Source organism: Sander lucioperca, chromosome 15 (genome assembly GCF_008315115.2).
Source record: "Sander lucioperca isolate FBNREF2018 chromosome 15, SLUC_FBN_1.2, whole genome shotgun sequence".
NCBI classification, from domain to species: domain Eukaryota; kingdom Metazoa; phylum Chordata; class Actinopteri; order Perciformes; family Percidae; genus Sander; species Sander lucioperca.
In genome coordinates, this window is record NC_050187.1 from 1,947,581 (window position 1) to 1,966,705 (window position 19,125).

General features: G+C 41.3%; 1 long non-coding RNA gene across 1 annotated transcript; it reads left to right on the forward strand.

The window, feature by feature from the left end:
* The first annotated feature begins 724 nt into the window (after positions 1 to 724).
* LOC116044079 lies at positions 725 to 18,570 on the forward strand. The gene is made up of 3 exons (XR_004103600.2): positions 725 to 890; positions 12,126 to 12,128; positions 18,559 to 18,570. It is a non-coding gene; the product is annotated as an uncharacterized LOC116044079 (long non-coding RNA).
* Positions 18,571 to 19,125: the final 555 nt, after the last annotated feature.

The window sequence follows — 19,125 nt, forward strand, 5'->3', positions numbered from 1 at the left end:
AATCTAGCGGACTGTTTTTCTGCTTGGGGTGGAGATGTGTTAACATGTTGAGTTTTTTTTATTTGTTTAAATTTAAAATCTGCAGCAAATCAACAGAAAATTCTGTGGAATTCTGAGTCTAGACTGAGTGTAGATTCCGTGTAGGCCTGCTCATAAGCCACAAATACAAACAAACTCTGGTTTGCCAGGCTATGAAAAATCCCTTTGTGTGGTGTTTATTCTTCATATGTTGTAATAACGTAGTTATAAATGTTGATCATTGGTTCGTGGTTGATAATGGCTGATGGTTGATTTCTATAGTGCTTAGCTTTAAATAAGAAACAACTCAAAGTTTAAGGTCAAAGTTTAGCAAAAAACGTAAAACTTCTAATCAGTCTCAGGTGCACTTCTTGTTTTGTGAAAAAAAAAAAAAAATAGTGAAGGTTAGCATGCTAATGCGCTACACTAAAAGTGCTAAGCAATGATGAAAGCACTGATGATGTTTAAACTGTACAGAAATGACAGCCAGTACCATCCATATTATAAACACTTTAAGTCTGAATGACTACAGACTATATTTCTTACATCTCTTTCACCAAACAATACATGTGATATCATGAAACACTGGTTATCAAAATGGGGTCTGGGAAACCCCTGGGGTCCTTGCTGCAGTTCCAGGGGTTTCCCAGCAAAAAGGGAAATTATTTTATTTTCACCATAACTCCATCCATAAGTAACACAATGAGAGAATGTATGACTATTTTGGTCATGGCTTTTATACACTTTTTTTGTAATAAAACATCTAAAAGCCAAAATCCTTTCAGATGGGGGACCCTAGGACAAAATGGGGGTCCGTGGTCTAATTTGTGTCAGTTTACGGGTCCTTCACGTGAAAAGGTTTAGGAACCACTGTCATAAAATGTAGTTCCTTATGCTAAGACAGTATGTAATACTGCCACACACTTTCATGCTCACAACATGACAAACCACTCTGACATAGGTTGCCAAGGGTGTTCATTCTGACTGGCACCACCCTCTGACTGATTATTTCACTGACTACAACTGATTATCTATCTAACAGTTTTCTTTTTTTACAATGGCCATTCCAGCCTCACAGAGCAACTAGTGTGACTGTAGACTCTAAGTCATGTTTAAACTCGCACCATGCTACCAATCAAGCTAAAAATCCAATTATCATATCAGCATGGAATAAAATCAGATCCAGGAAAACGTACCAACACGTCTTCCCTTTACATTAAAAATTGTCTCACAGTTATGAGTGGCTACTTGAAAACTGAGAATTTCTGTGGAAAAGTTTGCTTCTCCTCAGTTGCTGCTGCCTTCCCTGTCAGTGGTCAGCGGGTTTTCCAGATAAATAATGTTATCTTCTGTCAGCCCCTCCATATCTTCCTGTCTGTGGTCCTAGTGTTAGTGTGCCAGCCAGGCTAGGCGATAAATAAATGATGAAATGTGAAATGAATAAAAACATGAATGACTGTGGCGATGACACTGTGTGACAGCCCAGAGATGGGAATTAGGAGCCAAAGCAGTGCTAAAGCTGGGTTATTGGGCAGGGGCCCCGCTAACGAGCCGTGAGATTGAATTTGACACGTCGAAGAACAGGTGCTCATTTATTTTCCCAAATAAAAGGACTGCGCCAAACTCGCCTGTCCAAAATAACACATAACAACGTAAAGCCATCAACTGCTAAGGTTTGTGTGATTACAAAGTAACCTAATTTAAAAGATTTTTTTTCCTGTTTAAATATCTCTCGCTGTACTCTGCTAATCTAGCTTGATGCCATTCTTGACATTCTTCAGATGTTGTCGGACGCCTTCCGGCGCTGTACCGGCATTTTGCCGGGCGCAGGTGTGGTAGCGTGGGCAATAACAAGCGCTGAGTAATTACCACAGCCATATCCATAACAGCCCTAAACCCCCAAAGTGTGGTCAGGGTACCCCTCTACCCCCTCATCTCCTCCACCACCTCCCTCGATCCTCTCATCTCGCTATCACTCTCTCTCCAGCTAAATCATAGAACTGGGCTCGGGTCCAGGGGCCTTGCTGCCGCTGCCCAGTTTCTGGCGGGCAGGGAAATAAAGCCGGACGGGCCTCTAGGGATGCTCTAATGTCAGCGTTAATTATGAGTTATGGGGAAACATGCAGAGAGCGCAGGGGTCAGGCCTGTCAGCAATCACACTCTTCAGGCGGAATTTACCACAACGCTTCCTGTTTATCCCCCCATCAATGGGGAAGAACTAAAGGAAATTAGCATTAGCACACCGATCTGTTTCTATCACACCCCCCTAACTCCCCCTCCTATTTTGTCTTGCTCATCTCAATCCTTCCTGGCTGGCTATGTCACCCTCTTGGTTACATTATGAGTTGGAGTGGACCAAAATTTGACAGCGAGTCCTTTTATTTCAGCAGCTTTGGGAAACATAAGATTTTATAATACCTCTGAACAGGGTAATACTGTGATGTTATTCATTTAATGAGAAAAACTAAACTCTCTGGCTCAAAGGCGGAATGAGAGCAGTAACGGATCTCATGATGGGCCATTTTTCTCTGTGAGTCATTGCACACTCTGAACCCGGTGTCGATGTCCCAATCTCTCATTAGTGTGTCGGTACAGAGCCAGACGGTGTCAGACCGTGCAGAGAGCCAACTTTCATGTCATAGACATCAGAATGAAAGCTACTTAAAAAGCCAATACGTGAGCGATATTCTGTTTTAAAATAGAATCTATTCAAAGAGCGGTGCAGATGATAGAGGGAATCAGAGCTGGCAATATTGCTGTAATAAATTCTCCATAATTTACAATTTCAGTAATCATGATAGGCTATACTAAGTATTAGCTCTACTTTAATGAGAAATAGTAGAAACATGTCACTTGGTGGACTACATAGTGGTGTGCGACTGGTTTAATTATATTTTTAATAATAATGGCTCTTTTGGGCAGCATTACCAGGAATTTCATCTTTTCACGGCAAGGACTACTATAAATTTGATATGTTAATAACAAGTAACAAGTACAGAAAGCAACATTATGCAACTTTTTTACCTTAAAGCTGCAGTTTAGGCCTATGTTTAAAGCCAAGCTTAAAACATAGCATCTGACAGTAAAGTTGTTATGTCTACCCTGACCATTGTTCTGCAAAATTAGCTTTCAAGTTGTGTTTGAGTTGTGTTTCTCATCACCTGACAAATGTAAGTCCAATATTTAACTCTCCTTTTCGCTCTGTTTGGGTCTCCACCAACTCCTAGGAAACTTACACCTCTTGTTAGTTTGCTAAACAGTGTTCACAGCTCACCGATAGAGTGATGAGAAGTAGATGAACGGTTGGAGTGCTAAAAGTAGTTCTTTAGAAAAAGTAAATGGTTGAAGGAAGAATGCCACAGCTAAAATAAGCAAAATACACTTTGAACAAGATTTTGTTTTAATTCATTACAGTGGGAGGACTAAATTGATAAGAGCCTCGGGAGGACAATGTGTTATCATCCTTGCAGCTTGCAGGCCCTGCCTCCGGAGCAGAGGAATGAGGTAGCATTACTTTAACAGCTGTGCAAACACAGCTAATTCCTGCTACTGCTGTTTCTCCTCTCAGACTAAAACAATGCTAATCATAGCACATAGCCCCTTTGACTCTACCTAGAAGCCAACAAAGGCAATCCAATGCGCACCTCCAAAAATAACATCCTCCTCCAGCTCTCACCAAATGACTCAGGCGTTACAGAGAGGATTAGATAGGCCTAAAACTGGGAGGGTTTAACTGCACGGGCTCAGTTGGGAGACAGCATTTTAGGTCATGCAACAAAAAACACAGATACTAACATCAGATCTACAACCCTGACCATTGTTCTGAGGTTATGCTATAAGCACATTTTAGTTTTTCAACATTTTTGTAAACCTCATTATCTAAAGCAGTGGTTCTCAAAGTGGGGTCCGGAGACCCCCAGGGGTCCTTGAAGAGGTTCCAGGGGGTCCCCAGCAAAAAGGGGAATATTTTCACTATAATTTCATCCATAAGTAACACAATGAAAAAAGTAAAAAATCTATCAGGTAGGGGACCCTGGGACAAAGTCTTATCAGATGGGGGTCCGTGTTCTAATTTGTATCAGTTTTTTTATCAAGTTTTTTTCTCCTATGTCTACTTCATGTGTATTTGTGTTATTCTGATGTGTGTACATTGTTTTTTGTTTTTTCTTTTGAGCTGCTGTAACACAGGAATTTCCCCAGTGTGGGATTAATAAAGTCTATCTTATTTTATTTTATCTTATCTTGGGGGACCTTGATGTGAAGAAGTATGAGAACCACTGATCTAAAGGATGTAATGTGACATTTTTGACCCTGGAGAGTTAGAGTTAATCAGTATTCTGAGATCTGGTTGTTTTCATGAACTATTCGTACATGTAGCTACAAAAAGTAATGCACTGTAATTTGTATGTATTTCACATATTTATAGCTCTATGCACCACTGTTGATTGCTGCTGTATAAAACCGTTCTGGCATATGGAGGATGTCGATTGGATAGGTGGGTCATAAAACACAGGACTTTCAAGCTGAGGAACGGAGTTTGTGTACTGGTTAAAACAAAAGACTTTCATCCAGGAAACACATGTTCCTGTCCTGGGAGTTCTAACTCTAACTCCAAAGCACAATCTTTTTTCTAATCTTAACTTGTCGTTTTGGTGCCTAAACTTAACTGTCGTCACCACATGACAGTCAACTTTTGCTCCATCCTCCTTTCCTTCTCCTCTCTAAACCTCCAGTTCTTCCCCCTCGCTATTTCCACTTCACCTATGTCTTAGTCTCTGGGCCCTATTTTAACGATCTAAGCGCACAGCGTGAAGCGCATGGCGCAGGTGCGTTTAGGGCGTGTCCAAATCCACTTTTGCTAGTTTGATGGTGGAAAAAAGGGTCCGTGCGCCGGGCGCATGGTTCAAAAGGGTTGTACTTAGTGTCGTCATTAATTCATAGGTGTGTTTTGGGCGTAACATGCAATAAACCAATCAGAGTGTCATCTCCCATTCCCTTTAAAAGCCAGGCGCGTTTGGACCTTGGAGCATTGCTATTATGATGGAGGATTTGCACCGTAATATTTTTATTTGTAATCTTTTGCATGTTTGTGTGCTGCAGTGCTTCCCTGTGTGTGTAACAAGCATAGTGTGCACACGCTGTGCATGAGCCTAGGTGCATTTTACTAATTTGCTGTTAAAATAACAATGAAATGCTGCACTATTGACTGTAGACCAGGTTTTTGTTGGTCAATGATCACTTCCATCTGCCTCAAGATAGCAATACACCAAGAATTCTCCTGAACACACCTCCCTGTAAGACCAGCACGCCCATGGGTGCAAAGATGGGTGCAGGTGCATTTGCTATTTCAACGACGTGGGCGGGAAATTGACAACTGCGTCTTAATAAACTAGCAAAGACACTTGCGTCAGGTTTTGCGTTGCACCGGGTGCAAGATAGGGTCCTCTGTCTTATTGTTTCGTTGTGATGCCTCCTGTTGTTGCAGTAACAGCTATCCGTCACCTGCTCTCTACTCATCGCATGTGTGCGAACTGAACTCCTAAACAATTCCTCATGTGCGAATTAGCTTTGGTGCTATAGAGACATTAGAATGAAAATGTCTGGGGTTGAATATATTGGAACACTCCTTGACCTGTAAAGCATTATTTTTGAACGTCATCGATTAATGTCACAACCACTCCCCAGGAATAGGATTGATCCAAAGATAAGAATACAGCTGCCTGTGTCCATCTGGGCAAAAAGTAAAACCTGGAAGTTTTCACTTAGAATTTCACGTTGGTTTTGACTGACTTGACGTGGCTGACCAGGTTGTTCTAATCGGGATGATGGGTATTTCTGAACATGTCAAGGAGGCAATCCAACACGATGGAGCTCCTAATGATCAGTGTAGAGTTAGGAATGTTACAGTAACACCTGCCATGTCTTGTTTTCTTCCTCTTAAGCCTGAAAACCTCTCTCTCTCTCTCTCTCTCTCTCTCTCTCTCTCTCTCTCTCTCTCTCTCTCTCTCTCTCTCTCTCTCTCTAGCCACTGCATTTTCATGAACCTCTTCAAACCTTGCTATGCCATACCTGTCCACCAGTTATATATATATATATATATATATATATTAGGGGTGTCACAATTTGATTACTTTTTCGATTTAAATTTAGTTTTTTCCAGCACTAGCAGCTATACCCCTATAAGAGCCACTAGATGGCAGAAGGATACTTTACAGAAATAATGAAAAAGACTTCCCTAGTGCCCAAATGCGATGGGTGCTGGATCAAAACAATAGCATGGGAAAACAGGAAGGATTATAATGCTAGTCATAGGCATTAAAATCATTCTAGAAGGGTACTTTACAACAACAGTTTGAGTTCCTTAGAGTTTATGAGGTGCACCTGAATTCACAATGAGTTTACAAGGTGCACTTGAATGCACTATAAAGTCATGGAGCACACATGCTTTACTGTTTTGTTTGTTTACATAACTCATGGGCACAATTTTGCCACACTAAGGGAAGCAAGAGGATTTAAACGTTTTGTTGTTTCTTCGACATCTCCGACTCCAGTGGCAGTGATGTCTGGAAAAGCGCATACTTTGGGGGAATGAGATCTGTTTTTTTGGTTATGACATGTCAATCCCATGGTACGTTTAGATTGGTGGCCAGGGGGAGTTTGGGCAAAATTAAGTAATCCCCAAATATGTCTGTATGTACCGTATATGGTATGTGTTATGTACTATATATATATTTTTGTCTCAAAATAAAAAGGTAGGAGAAGGTAACAGCCATGAAGTACAGGTAGAGCAACATTTGCCTTTGATCAAAAATCAAATATTGTCCAATCAGCACATTGTCCATCCCTCATATGATGAATACGATGCTGTTTGATATTTCTATTTGCATTGATCGATACACTCAGTAAGGAGACCTGAACTTGATTCCTCCTGGACTCTCACTGACCAGCAGCACTGAGTGAGTCTTGTACGCAGAGATACAGTATGTTAACCAGACAGAGACGCAGTCATGAATAATACACAAAGGACATCATAGACAATACTGCACACACAACTCAGCTGCCCCCCATACCCAACACCACCTCCTCCCTCTCCTGTTTTCCATAAATAATGCATTAAAAAAGAGAAAGAGCTTGTTTACTTGTGGTTTGTGTGGTTCTTCGCAGGCAAATTATTTTCCTCTGTTTGACTGATGGGTCAACATAAGCGAGGAGGAGACTTCATTTTCAATCTCCTTCCCTTTTTTCACTTTTATGGTCCTTTGTGTGTGTGTGTGAGTGTGTTTACCATACTGCAAAGAAATAAAAAATGAAATGAATATCTAACGGAGACTCCTCTGTCGTTCACATATGCAGTGGTGCATTGTAGGAGGCAGATCCACATGCAAGACTGTCAAACTAACAATGCTAGACTTTTTTTACAAATACTTTGAATGTGCATTCACTTTGCAAGTTCAGAATGTGACAGAAATGCCCACACAGCCATACTGGACTGTTGGTGTAACAATCAGCAGGCTGTCATTCTCAAAAAAGCGAACACTTTGTCAGTTTGTTTACCTCACCAGATGCCATACCAACTAGTGAGAAAAGTCCTTGCTCGTGCAAAGACTTTTTCAAGTAAATTCCACCATTTGTCTCCCAAGCAAAGTGTTGACACAAAGCAAAACGCAAATCAGCCAGAAATACAATATGTGTACAGTACCTAGAGACAATTAAAACCGCAATCCATAATGAAAAGAAATAGGAGTCTAATGAAGAGGCTCAGACAGAGCATCGCTGACCCTCTGACCCTCACATGAAAAGAGAAGCAGTAGGCAGAATGCCTACAAAGAGCCGTCCCTGCCTTTTTGAAGTGACATGGAAAACTCGCCATCTGGCGTGATCATCACATTTTCACTTTGTCAATCCTCAAATTCTCACACTTAAACCAACGGGCTGCAGCAACTCCACTCTGCCTCGCTTCTTCTCCATAACGTCTCATCTGCAGCACAACACAGGCCTGCTGCTGTATTTCCTGGCTATACAGTCATTTGGCTTTTTGTGCTGTAAGGATAAACATTTTTTGAAATAAGTGTTTTTGTGAACAGCTAATCTTTTCTGTCATAAGAGATTGCAGACTTCAACCAAGGCCCTGTTAGTACTGAAATATCATGTTAGAAAGATAGATAGATAGATAGATTATTGCATTGCAAATACTTTTAACGTAACTTTTGTCAGAACCTATAAGTATTACGCAATTATTTAACTACATTAACGGCTCGTTACTTCGTATTATCGCTGCTATCTGACAGGCGTAAGCGAGAAAATCATGCGTTCGATCGTGTTTGTGCATGTTTGTATCTGTCAGTGTCAGTATTAAACGAGTGAGTAAAGAAGACCATAGTATTGATAACCTTGGAGGTTACGCTGCAGCATCTCCCCTGCTCTGTTTAGGGGCTGAGCTCCTCCCAGTACACTTGTTACTGTAAGTGCAATAGGCCTTAAACCTTTGCATGTAAAATGCCAATACTTTATTAATACACCTGTTCAACAAGCATGAACATGTAAACATGTAGAAAAGCGATTTTTCAATCTGCTCTGTCCGCCGTCTCTCATTCACCATTGTTATGCTTTACATAAGCACAGCACACTAGCTCGGCCAATAGCTCATTTTTACAAACTAGCTGAAACGAAAGCTGTCTATATGTAGTCCGTTTATCTTAGTTTGTAATTTCCCCTTGCGGGATCAATAAAGTATGTCTTAGTCTTAATCAGTCTGAATCTTGTAGGTGTAAAGTAATGGATCACTTACTGTAAAAATGAAATAAAGCACAGTGAGCTACAGTGCATATACTGTAAGTTCAAATGTATCCACATTAGCGTGGACACGACCAAGAACACATAGTAATCAGGGGGAAATAGCAGCTCATATGTTCACTCTGCGCCTGTTCCTGTGAAAGATAAACTCTGCATCTTAAGTGTGAATGATGCCACACCTCAGTGCATCTAAATATGGCTTGGAACTGTGTTAAATATGCACAGCGAAATCCATCTTACACTGTTAGTGTAGGTGCAACCGTTACCACCACCACCCTGTCCACCCAACCTGGCAACACACAAGTGTGAGCCACATCGCCAAGCCCTCAACCTGGCGAAACAGATGTGTGATCCTCACTTCAAGGTCTATAATTTATTCAGGTCAGACGGTGATTACAAACCCATCAAGTTTCCTTTCTTGACAGCGATGCTTGATGTTAAACTCTGTGCAGGCCGAACAATGACGTCAGTGGTGTTACAGGCTGTAGAGTGCTGTTCCTGTGTCAGTGTGAGGTGTTTACCACGTCCAATTATAATTCAAGCTTGCGACTTACTGTGATCACCTGTAAAAGCAGGACTAAAGTGAGGGAATAAGATGAGCCGGCCACTGGATTCATATAAACACGCAGAGAGAAAAAAAGCGTGTACCCAACACATTCTCACTCCCATCTCGTAAAATACGGACGCTTGGTCAGGTGCCTTTGTCGTTGTTATTGACGCTAAAAGTCTCCTTTAGCGTCATATAACTAACTAAACTACTTTAACTAAACGCGCTCGGTGGGGACTATTGGCATCCCTTTTGACGCAGTTAGGTTAAGGAAAAGCTTGTGGGTTGGCTTACAATTCCGTGACACGTGGGAAGAACGGGACGGTTGGGTTTAGGAAAAGGTCATGGGTGGGCTTACGCTTCCGTGACACGTGGGAATTAACGGGCCGGTTAAAGAAGAAAGTGCCTTCCGTGACACGCGGCAATACCGGGCCGGTTAAAGACACACACGGGACACGGGACATGTTTGACCCATCCACCACCCAGACCAACCTCCCTATGCGGAATTTCCCCCTTACATAGTACTCGCTAAACACTGTGTAGCTGCTGCTCTCCCCGGTACATTCTACAAACACGCTGAAGGGCGTTTTTTTTGTCGCTTCAGACAGCCCCTGTCCAAACGTCCGTATTTTACGAGTTTGGAGTGAGAACGGGTTGGTGTACCAGGTTTCAGAAAACAGCATTCATAGTGAAGCAAAAAAGATCATGTTGTACACAAATGAAGGCAAAGTTGGCTAAAACAAGTCAACAGCTGTACTAGAACCATTTTCTTTCCTTATGTGGAAGGATAAGGAAAGTTTTTCAATTAATTAACTTGCACATGCGTGAAATGATCTGTAGAACCATCATTACCCCTGTGTTTGTTTGTTTTAGTTCAGTTCCTAGTACTTTGGATGGTTAAAGTTAGGATAGGTCTTCGTGCGGCGAGAGTTTCCGCAAATCTAGGGTTACCATCTAGACACAACATTTTTCAATGTAAGGGGTTAAGGTCCGACCCATATTGAGGCTACTAAATACCTAAAATGTGATAATATCAGTTTTTATAGAATTATATTTGTCTTTTCTAGATGCTTTTTAGAAACAAAGTCACTAAGAGGGTCTGAAAAGGCGCTTAATCTAGCGAGAAAGTCGCCAAGTTGGCCAAGTGCATGTCAGTCATCTAGCTTCTAGCACCTATTGCAAATGGACACGTGGATGAGTTTTGCTGTGCCATTTGGTGGTGTGGTTTGTGGTGATATTTTACCTTTGCAGCTGCTTTTTAATTTATCCGTAATGTTGCTGTTCCGAAGAAATGGCTAAATGTAGCTTGCTGCTGGTTCAATTCTAACATATCACCAGCACCCCCATTTTGTTCTGTTGAACAATCTATTAATAATGTGCCATCAATAAATTCACCAACCATCCAATAAGGCATCAGACACTCTGCCACTCTGAACTTCCTGCCATTAAGTATCTTATAATTCCAGTAAGTGGGTGTGGTTGCAATTCATGAGAACTACATCCATGTTAACTGGCCACAGCTAAAAGATAATAAGACCGCTAATCTCTGGGATGTGCAGCACAAATACACCACAGTACGCTGTACTGTACAGTGTTCCTGCTGCCACATTTGATCACACACGCAGGATGCCAGACTTATATTCACTATTTTTCATTGCGAATGTGAATGTGCTCTTCATATTTTACTGATATTTCGCTTGCCTACTGGGTGTCATTGGAATATCAATGTCTCTGGCCATCTTCCAATAGATATTACCAGAAGGAATTTGGGGATTAATTAGGAAATAAAAAAACTTACTGACAAGTGATGATTGCGTACGTGCATGTAAATGTGTGTGTTGAGATTTCTCTCATTTCCTGGTGCATGTGCAAGTGTGTGTGTATGTTTAAAACCTAATATGCACGTTGCTGAACACGTGACTGCATGCATGTGTCAGTGTGTGTGTGTGTGTGTGTGTGTGTGTGTGTGTGTGTGTGTGTGTGTGTCACATACGCCGCCGGTCACAGGTGAGTGTCATGTGTGATGATCATTATTGCCATACACCTGCTCCGCTCCCGCAATTAACTTTGCCGATGCAAATGAGCCTTATTGCATCACCGAGGCCTAGCCTCCTCCCCAACAGACTAGACGATGTTCATCTGCTGGATCTAATTAAGGTAATGAGAGAGGGAGGGAGATGGAAGGATGGATGGATGGAGGAGTGGAGGAGCAAAAGAGAAAGATGGAGGGGGAGTGGGAGAAAGGTATAAGGTGGAAAATCAGGGAAAAGGGGATGAAAGAAGTTGGCACAAGAATAGAAAATAGAGTGAAACAGTAGATGGAGGTGTGTGTGTGTGTGTGTGTGTGTGTGTGTGTGTGTGTGTGTGTGTGTGTGTGTGTGTGTGTGTGTGTGTGTGTGTGTGTGTGTGTGTGTGTGTGCTTTTAGTGTCTGTTTTGGATGTGACAATGTATGTTTGCAGGAGTGTGCTGAATCCATCTAACTATATACAGTAGTGACATGACAACAAGGGAAGTCCCCTGCAATGTGTGTGTGCGCACGCTCATGTGTGTGTGTGTGTGTGTGTGTGTGTGTGTGTGTGTGTGTGTGTGTACGTGTGTGCGTGCGTGTGTGCGTGTGTGTGCGTGTGTGCGTGTGTGTGCGTGTGTGCGTGTGTGTGTGTGTGTGTATGTGTGTGTGTGTGTGTGTGTGCATATATGTATTCAGAATGACATGTTCTTGTGTTTGCAATTGTATATACTGTAGAATCTTTTTATAGCGTGTGTGAGGGAGTACGTGTGTGTGAATGATGAAGTGTCGGAAGAAAGGACGGAGAAGAGAGAGGAGGAGAGGAGACAGCAGGTGTTCTGACAAGGACAACAGCCGTCTCACAGACACACACACAAACACACACACAAACACACACACACACACACACACACACACACACACAGAGTTCAATAGAATTATGCACATGAATATACAGACAAACTGCAAAAAATGCAGGGACACACATGCAGAAACACACCTATTAACAAATGTGTTCACTCCAGCACACACCTCCATACACACTCAAATACACACATGTCCAGACACACATTCATACATGTGACCTCCATACCGCACTGGTATGGTTGTACACACACACACACACACACACACACACACACACACACATCTGAAGGTTGCACATTCTCACCATTACTCCCAAAATATCTTCTTTTCACACATATGGCACACCTTAGTAATAATCTCAAAGATTGTTGAAGTGAACCGAACCAATCAGCATCCAGGGAGGAGCTACTGGCAGCTATGGGCGTGGTTTAGGTGTGTGTGTGACGGCCGCAACTGTTCATTTAAAACAACAATGGCGGACGTGATAGACAGATGGTTCATCCAATCACCTGCCAGGTATTTTTTTAAAAGTGCCTGCAACAGTCTCCAATGACGGCTTCTCAGATGGTTCTGTGTAACAAACCATCTGGTGCGTCAGGTTAGAGTCACTCTACTTTCATGTTTAAACCGTTAAGTAGTCCTCTGCAGCCCTGAAGATCCATGGGGCTTTGTTACTTCAACATAAACGAGTCATTTCGGGGCACACAAATGACTGATGCTGTCACTCTTCTGCGAAGGACCGTCTGGGTTAAGCATGTTTTGAGTGTCTGTGTATCCAGAAACATACCCAGCTTCATTTCAACAGGTCAGCACACGTTTTTGTCTAATCCTACTCTCTGTCTCTGATGTCACTGCACTCTACGAAGAAACAAAAGGCTTCCAAATTATAGATCTACAAGTACACCCTATTTACAACTGCAATTAAAATGTGTCTCATACCCAGATTGTATCTAGATGTGATTTAACTTGATTACATTTATTATTATGTGTCTCCTGTGTCCACATTGAGATCTGATCAACATCCGATCACTCTGTCCAGCATAAAGAACAGAACGCCGATCTCTTCTTAACTGTCTGCGGCCTATTGGTTGTTTTCGAGACGAGGCGGCCGTCCAGTGGCTGCTGCCATTGCTGCTGTACCGAGGAGCCGCACCACCGCTCGCCGGCCACAGCGCAGTGCAGGACGGATACCCAACCCTGATCACTATAGACTTAGCGTTGGGTACCGAAACCTGGTTCCACTGCAACTGGTAGGAATCGGACCGGATTAGGAAGCAAATTTCGGTTCCTCATTTCGGTTCCACTTAATGTGTCGACTGAAATATTTTCCCTCTGTCGCTCCGAAACGGACGTAAAACTATCACACTTTCTCTGTAGTCTATCGTTAGCTAACTACCGTAAATGTAGGCTACTTTTAAAATACCATATTGTCCCTCTGGGCTCACCAAAACGGACGTAAAAGCATATTAACCGTTCACTGTTAGGTTACTTAGGTTTACTTATTATATATTGAAGTACTTTAAAATGTTAATATATTGTTAAATTGAAATAATTTTCAATTAAAAAAAGAAACTAAAAAAGAGCCTTTCTTTGATGTAATTTTTCAGTTTTTCAAGAATCAGTTTAGGAATCGGAATCGTTTTAAAAGTACCGGTTCGGCATTGGAATCGTAAAAATCCAAACAATATCCAACCCTATATAGATTTATATTCTGCACATGATAGACATACGCCTCATCAATGTGTTCAGTTATTATTTGGTATTTGGAGCTATCCGTTTTTTTCCGGTACACAACCACTGCACAATGATTTTTGGCTGTGCCTAGTCCTCGTACTATACCCAACTGCTTTTACTTACAGTAATAATAAAACAAAGTAGTCCCTACTGAGTTTACTAGTCTTGTATACAACAGGGACAGATTTAGCAACATGTGATTTCAAATGATTTTGCTTTCAGTGTAAAGGTTTTCTCATTTCAGATATTGTTGTGTCCTGTCATTATAAACAGCGTTGTGCCATCGTATGTTCTAAGGTGTTAGTATGAAACACTGCAGCGTATGACCCACCAATGAGTGTTCTCATCACTTATCTAGTCAACAGGACCAAATATTTGACATGTATAGTATTATTGTTTTTGTTTCTTTGTCTCAGCTGTCCTCTCGGTTTCTCCTTAAAACCTCTTTCCCCTCTGGTTTTCTTTTCCTTCTGTCAACCTCCGCTGGGTTTAATCTGACTTGCCGCTGTGGTGACTGATTGACCGGTGAATGAGCTGTTTATTGGATGCAAGGGAAACAAATTGCAGTTTGACGTGTTCCCCGAGTTGTCTAATGAGAGCCAGGATGAAGTATATCACTCTCTGCTTCTGCTCTCCTCTCAGTATGGGCTAAACCCAAAACAAGGTTTGGATCTATGCCAGGGCAATCTCAATCATTCTGATGCACCGATGACTGTGTGTGTGTGCGTGCGTGCGTGTGCATGCGTGCGTGTTTTTGTGTGTGTGTGTGTGTGTGTGTGTGTGTGTGTGTGTGTGTGTGTGTGTGTGTGTGTGTGTGTGTGTGTGTGTGTGAAGATGGAGAAATAGTATTGTGTAGTGTAGGCCTACATACCTTCTAAATTAGCTTTGTACTGCACACTCATCTATAGAATGTCTTTTGATACCATTGTTTTCTCATTTAATAGATTTAAATTTTTATTTTTTTCTAGGATAGTAGCACTCAAATCACTGTACGTTTAAAACATTATCTGACCAGCCACCTCTAACACATGCAGATTTCTTTCTCATTTAAGCCATTTTAGCTGTGACAGAGACACAACTCATTGAATGAATGGATGAGATAAATCTCCAAATTATTCCAATTCTTTGGATCTAGTTTAAGTATCCTGCCTCAAGTGAAAAGCGCACATTTACATTTTCACATTTCAAACATAAACTAACATACTGTATCTATCACTATATACTGTATATGTACATGCAATATAATAAATCAATCTTTGCTCAGAAAGGCATCACTCAAAAAGACTAGTTTACCTGTATTCAATATTCAATACTATATGCAGTAAGTGTGGAAAGCAGGGCTACACTAAGGAGAGTTGTTACAATCACTACGCCACTATGCAACAATACATAATCAATAGGGCGGAGGCAGAAATCTCAAAAAGGGATATCACAAAACCCAATGTAATAAAGCATTTCCATATGACTAAATACCACTTAAGTGACAAAATGAGAAAATATATATATATATATATTTTTTTTTTGTACTTTGGATCAAAGAACCTTCCTTTGAATCCATGTACACTGAGTTAGTTCTCTCTTTCTGTGTGTAATGTGTGCTTGCTTCAGTCCCGTCCCGTCATGGTGACCATGCTGAGCATGGCTATTTAACAGTAAAGATTTAGTATTCATGCGGCGTGCTGCAGGATCGGAGCACACTCATAAAAGCTCAGCCTGAGTCCATCACCAAACAAACAGGAGCTGCGTGTTTTTCTGATTTATTAGAGGAGCCCTCCCTTCTTGTTCTCCTTCCCCTCCTCTTAATCTTTCATTATTGTTGTTTCCTCTCTCTTTCTCTCTCTCTCTCTCCCCTCCTCTCCTTCTGTGTTACAGTCTGAGGGCAGCACACGTCTACTTTTCTGTCTGTGTGTGTGTTTGTCTGTGTGTGTGTGTGTGTGTGTGTGTGTGTGTGTGTGTGTGTGTGTGTGTGTGTGTGTGTGTGTGTGTGTGTGCGGGCGTGTGTGTGTTGCTGTCATTGTGATCATGTGTGCATGAGTGCAAACATGACAAGTGTGTGCATGTGCGAGGATGTCACATGACGTCCTTAATGACAATCTGTCTGTGATCTCACATTTCTCCCTTTAGCTTCTCCTGTTGATGAAGCGTGATGCTTTCCCTTTGTTGCCCTTAATGGAGGCTTAATGTCTCTACTCACAGATCAATATGACTTTATGAATTATTTGTTTCCCGGCTGTTTTCTTGTTCCCTTTTTTTTTTTTTAGTTAACAGGGGCTACACTTGCTCATTAGCATGCTGTCTTTATTAGCCAAGGCCACCAGTGTCTACTTCTGCTCACATGTGTGCCCTTGTGTCCATGCATGTATGTGTGTGTGTGTGTGTGTGTGTGTGTGTGTGTGTGTGTGTGTGTGTGTGTGTGTGTGTGTGTGTGTGTGTGTGTGTGTGTGTGTGTGTGTGTGTGTGTGTACTTTAGGTGTTTTGTGTATAAGTCGCAGTGTAATTAATCTGCTTGCCCTCAGCTCTGATTAAGCTCAGATTTTTCCACACAGCTGAACACTCTCCACCTCCCCATCTTTCTTTTGGCTTCTGCTCATCAACACGCTGCGAAATACACAGTCAAATGGGACGGTTTGTGTTTCTGTGTGTCAAGAAATACAAAGAATGAGGCAAAAACAGAGGGGAAGCATGTTTCACTTTTCAAAAACAAGCTGTGAACTCAAGATGAAATTCTCATAATGGTCTCTTTGGTGAGTATAGGGAAAAGTGAAAAAAGTAGCCTAATTCATTTTCCCTAACAGCTTATATAAAATTGTGTGTAAAATTAGCAACGAAGGAGAAAAGGGGGGAAGCAATTCCCACATGCATACTCAATAAAAAAAAACAATAGAAATATAATTCCCCTATTTCATGGGTGTTGCCCTTTAGGTGATATGAAAAGTCAATATGCACTATTGTACAGATCTAATAAAAAGCTGCTTTGTGTGTGTGTGTGTGTGCGTGAGTGTGTGTGTGTGTGTGTGTGTGTGTGTGTGTGTGTGTGTGTGTGTGTGTGTGTGTGTGTGTGTGTGTGTGTGTGCGTGTGTGCGCGCGCACCCACACCCACACACACACTCTCCTCTTCCCTTGGCGTAATCTTTAATAATTGTAGCCGTAATAATCTTGCAAACAGAGGAAAAGGTCAAGTCTGGGAGGTGAATATGGGAGGAATGAGACGGAAAAAAAAGCAGAAACAACAGGAGAGTGATTGAGAACGAGAGGAGAGGTAAACAAAGGTGATGAGGAAGAGAGGAAAATGAAAAACGGGAGAAAAGTCAGCCTACTGTACGGTGCCGTCTTTCGCCACTAGTCTCTGCTGTTGCATCAAGGATGAGTGATCCTCTCCGTCATCGGATTGGACACGGCACACTTTTTTCTCCCTCTCCTGCCTTTTTTTATGTCTCCCTTTTCGTGAAAGCCCAAGGTCTCCCAGGCAGCGTTGAATTCGTGTTGAACTACAGATACGGCACTGACAGCTGTATTGTTCCATTGCAGGGGGGAACAGCATGCTGTTCGCAACAATTGAGCTCCACTAACCATGCTTCCTATGGAGAACAAAGGTGACACTCTACTATAAAGCATGATGTGGAGCATAATGCTTACAGTGTTACATAATGTGTACAGTGCATTTATTATGTTCTCATAGTGGGCCTCATAAGCAGGGATGGAGTGCAGGATGAAAGCACTTTGACTCATTTTTTTCCTCACCTTTGTCAGACTTGCTAAGATGAAAGATGTATTTTTAAATCAATCTCCATTGACCGTCGTTTGAATTTCAAGAGTGAAACATTGTATTCCCACCATGACTTCATGAATCTTTATTTTTTTATTTTTTTTGTGAGAATGTGAGAATGTCATATTTGCAAAATCACACGTTAAAAATAGTCGATGCAGAGTCTGGCTTTGGCAGTGTTAAAGAACAGTTCTGAAATGGCACAGTACAGCTGTGGGTTCATTCTTTGTATCAATCCCACCATCATAGCCTTTATATGCAATATTTACACAACTAGTTAATGGATTACAACACAAAGCATAATGTAGTTTGAAGCAGATACAATTTTTAGTGTTAGTTTGTCAGCAACTATATCTTCTGTGAAGCATTTGTAGCAGATAAGGAATGTCTGACAACAATTGCAATCATATACATTACATTTAATTGTAATTAAATTTAATTAAATGAAGTATGTATGTTATGTATGTTATATTCATTAATTATATTATTATATTTGTTTGTTTGTTAAGCATTTATTTATTTATTAACACTTCACTCATGCAAACTGAGCAAAATTCACCCACTGATAAATCCCATGGCATGCAGCTGAAAGCTACAGTATAAATCAAGTAAGTGGACCTTGAGTTGAGTTGAGTTGAAGACTTGTTTGAAATGCTGTTCAAGCACAGCACATCATGGACATCAGCACTGTCCAAAAAAACAAACATATATCTCCAAATATGGTGATATGTATTTTTTTTTAAACAATTGGATTAGCGAAGGATTAGCACTTCTTACTTCTTAAGAAAAAAACTCATTGGATTACCTAAAAGTACATTTCCACAAAGCTTTTTTACACACTGTAAGGATTTGTTTGTGTGAAATCATATACAATTGCAGCTGTGTTATTTTATGAAATTAGTCATCCATTAACTGTTTAAACACCAGTTACATATGACTCACGGGAGAAATTATAACCATTGACAAACACATTAATAAGGGTGCTACACTCAGAGTCTGGGCCGGGATTGCCTGCATACGGCTCTCACCTCTGACATAACATGCAAACGTGGAGGTGGCTGAGCCAAAATGGCTGTGGTGTGAATCTTCACCGGTCTCACGATTCGATTCCGATTATCCTGTCAACGATATGTCAGGATGCACCACCTCCTCAGTTTTATTATGCATTGCTACACATGGTTTTCATCAACAAATTCAAGCAGTCCGATATATATATGAACTCCCCTTTTTATTGTATTCGCTCTTAAAAAAACTTCCTGAATGTAGCGGAGTCTGAACACAGCAGAAAGCTGACAAAAGGCAAAAACAAAAACAAAGCAGCGAGAAACATAGGCAATAAGCAATTATTGTCCGTCACTGCATCGGTGCAGAATCATCCAGGTCCACATCGCGAT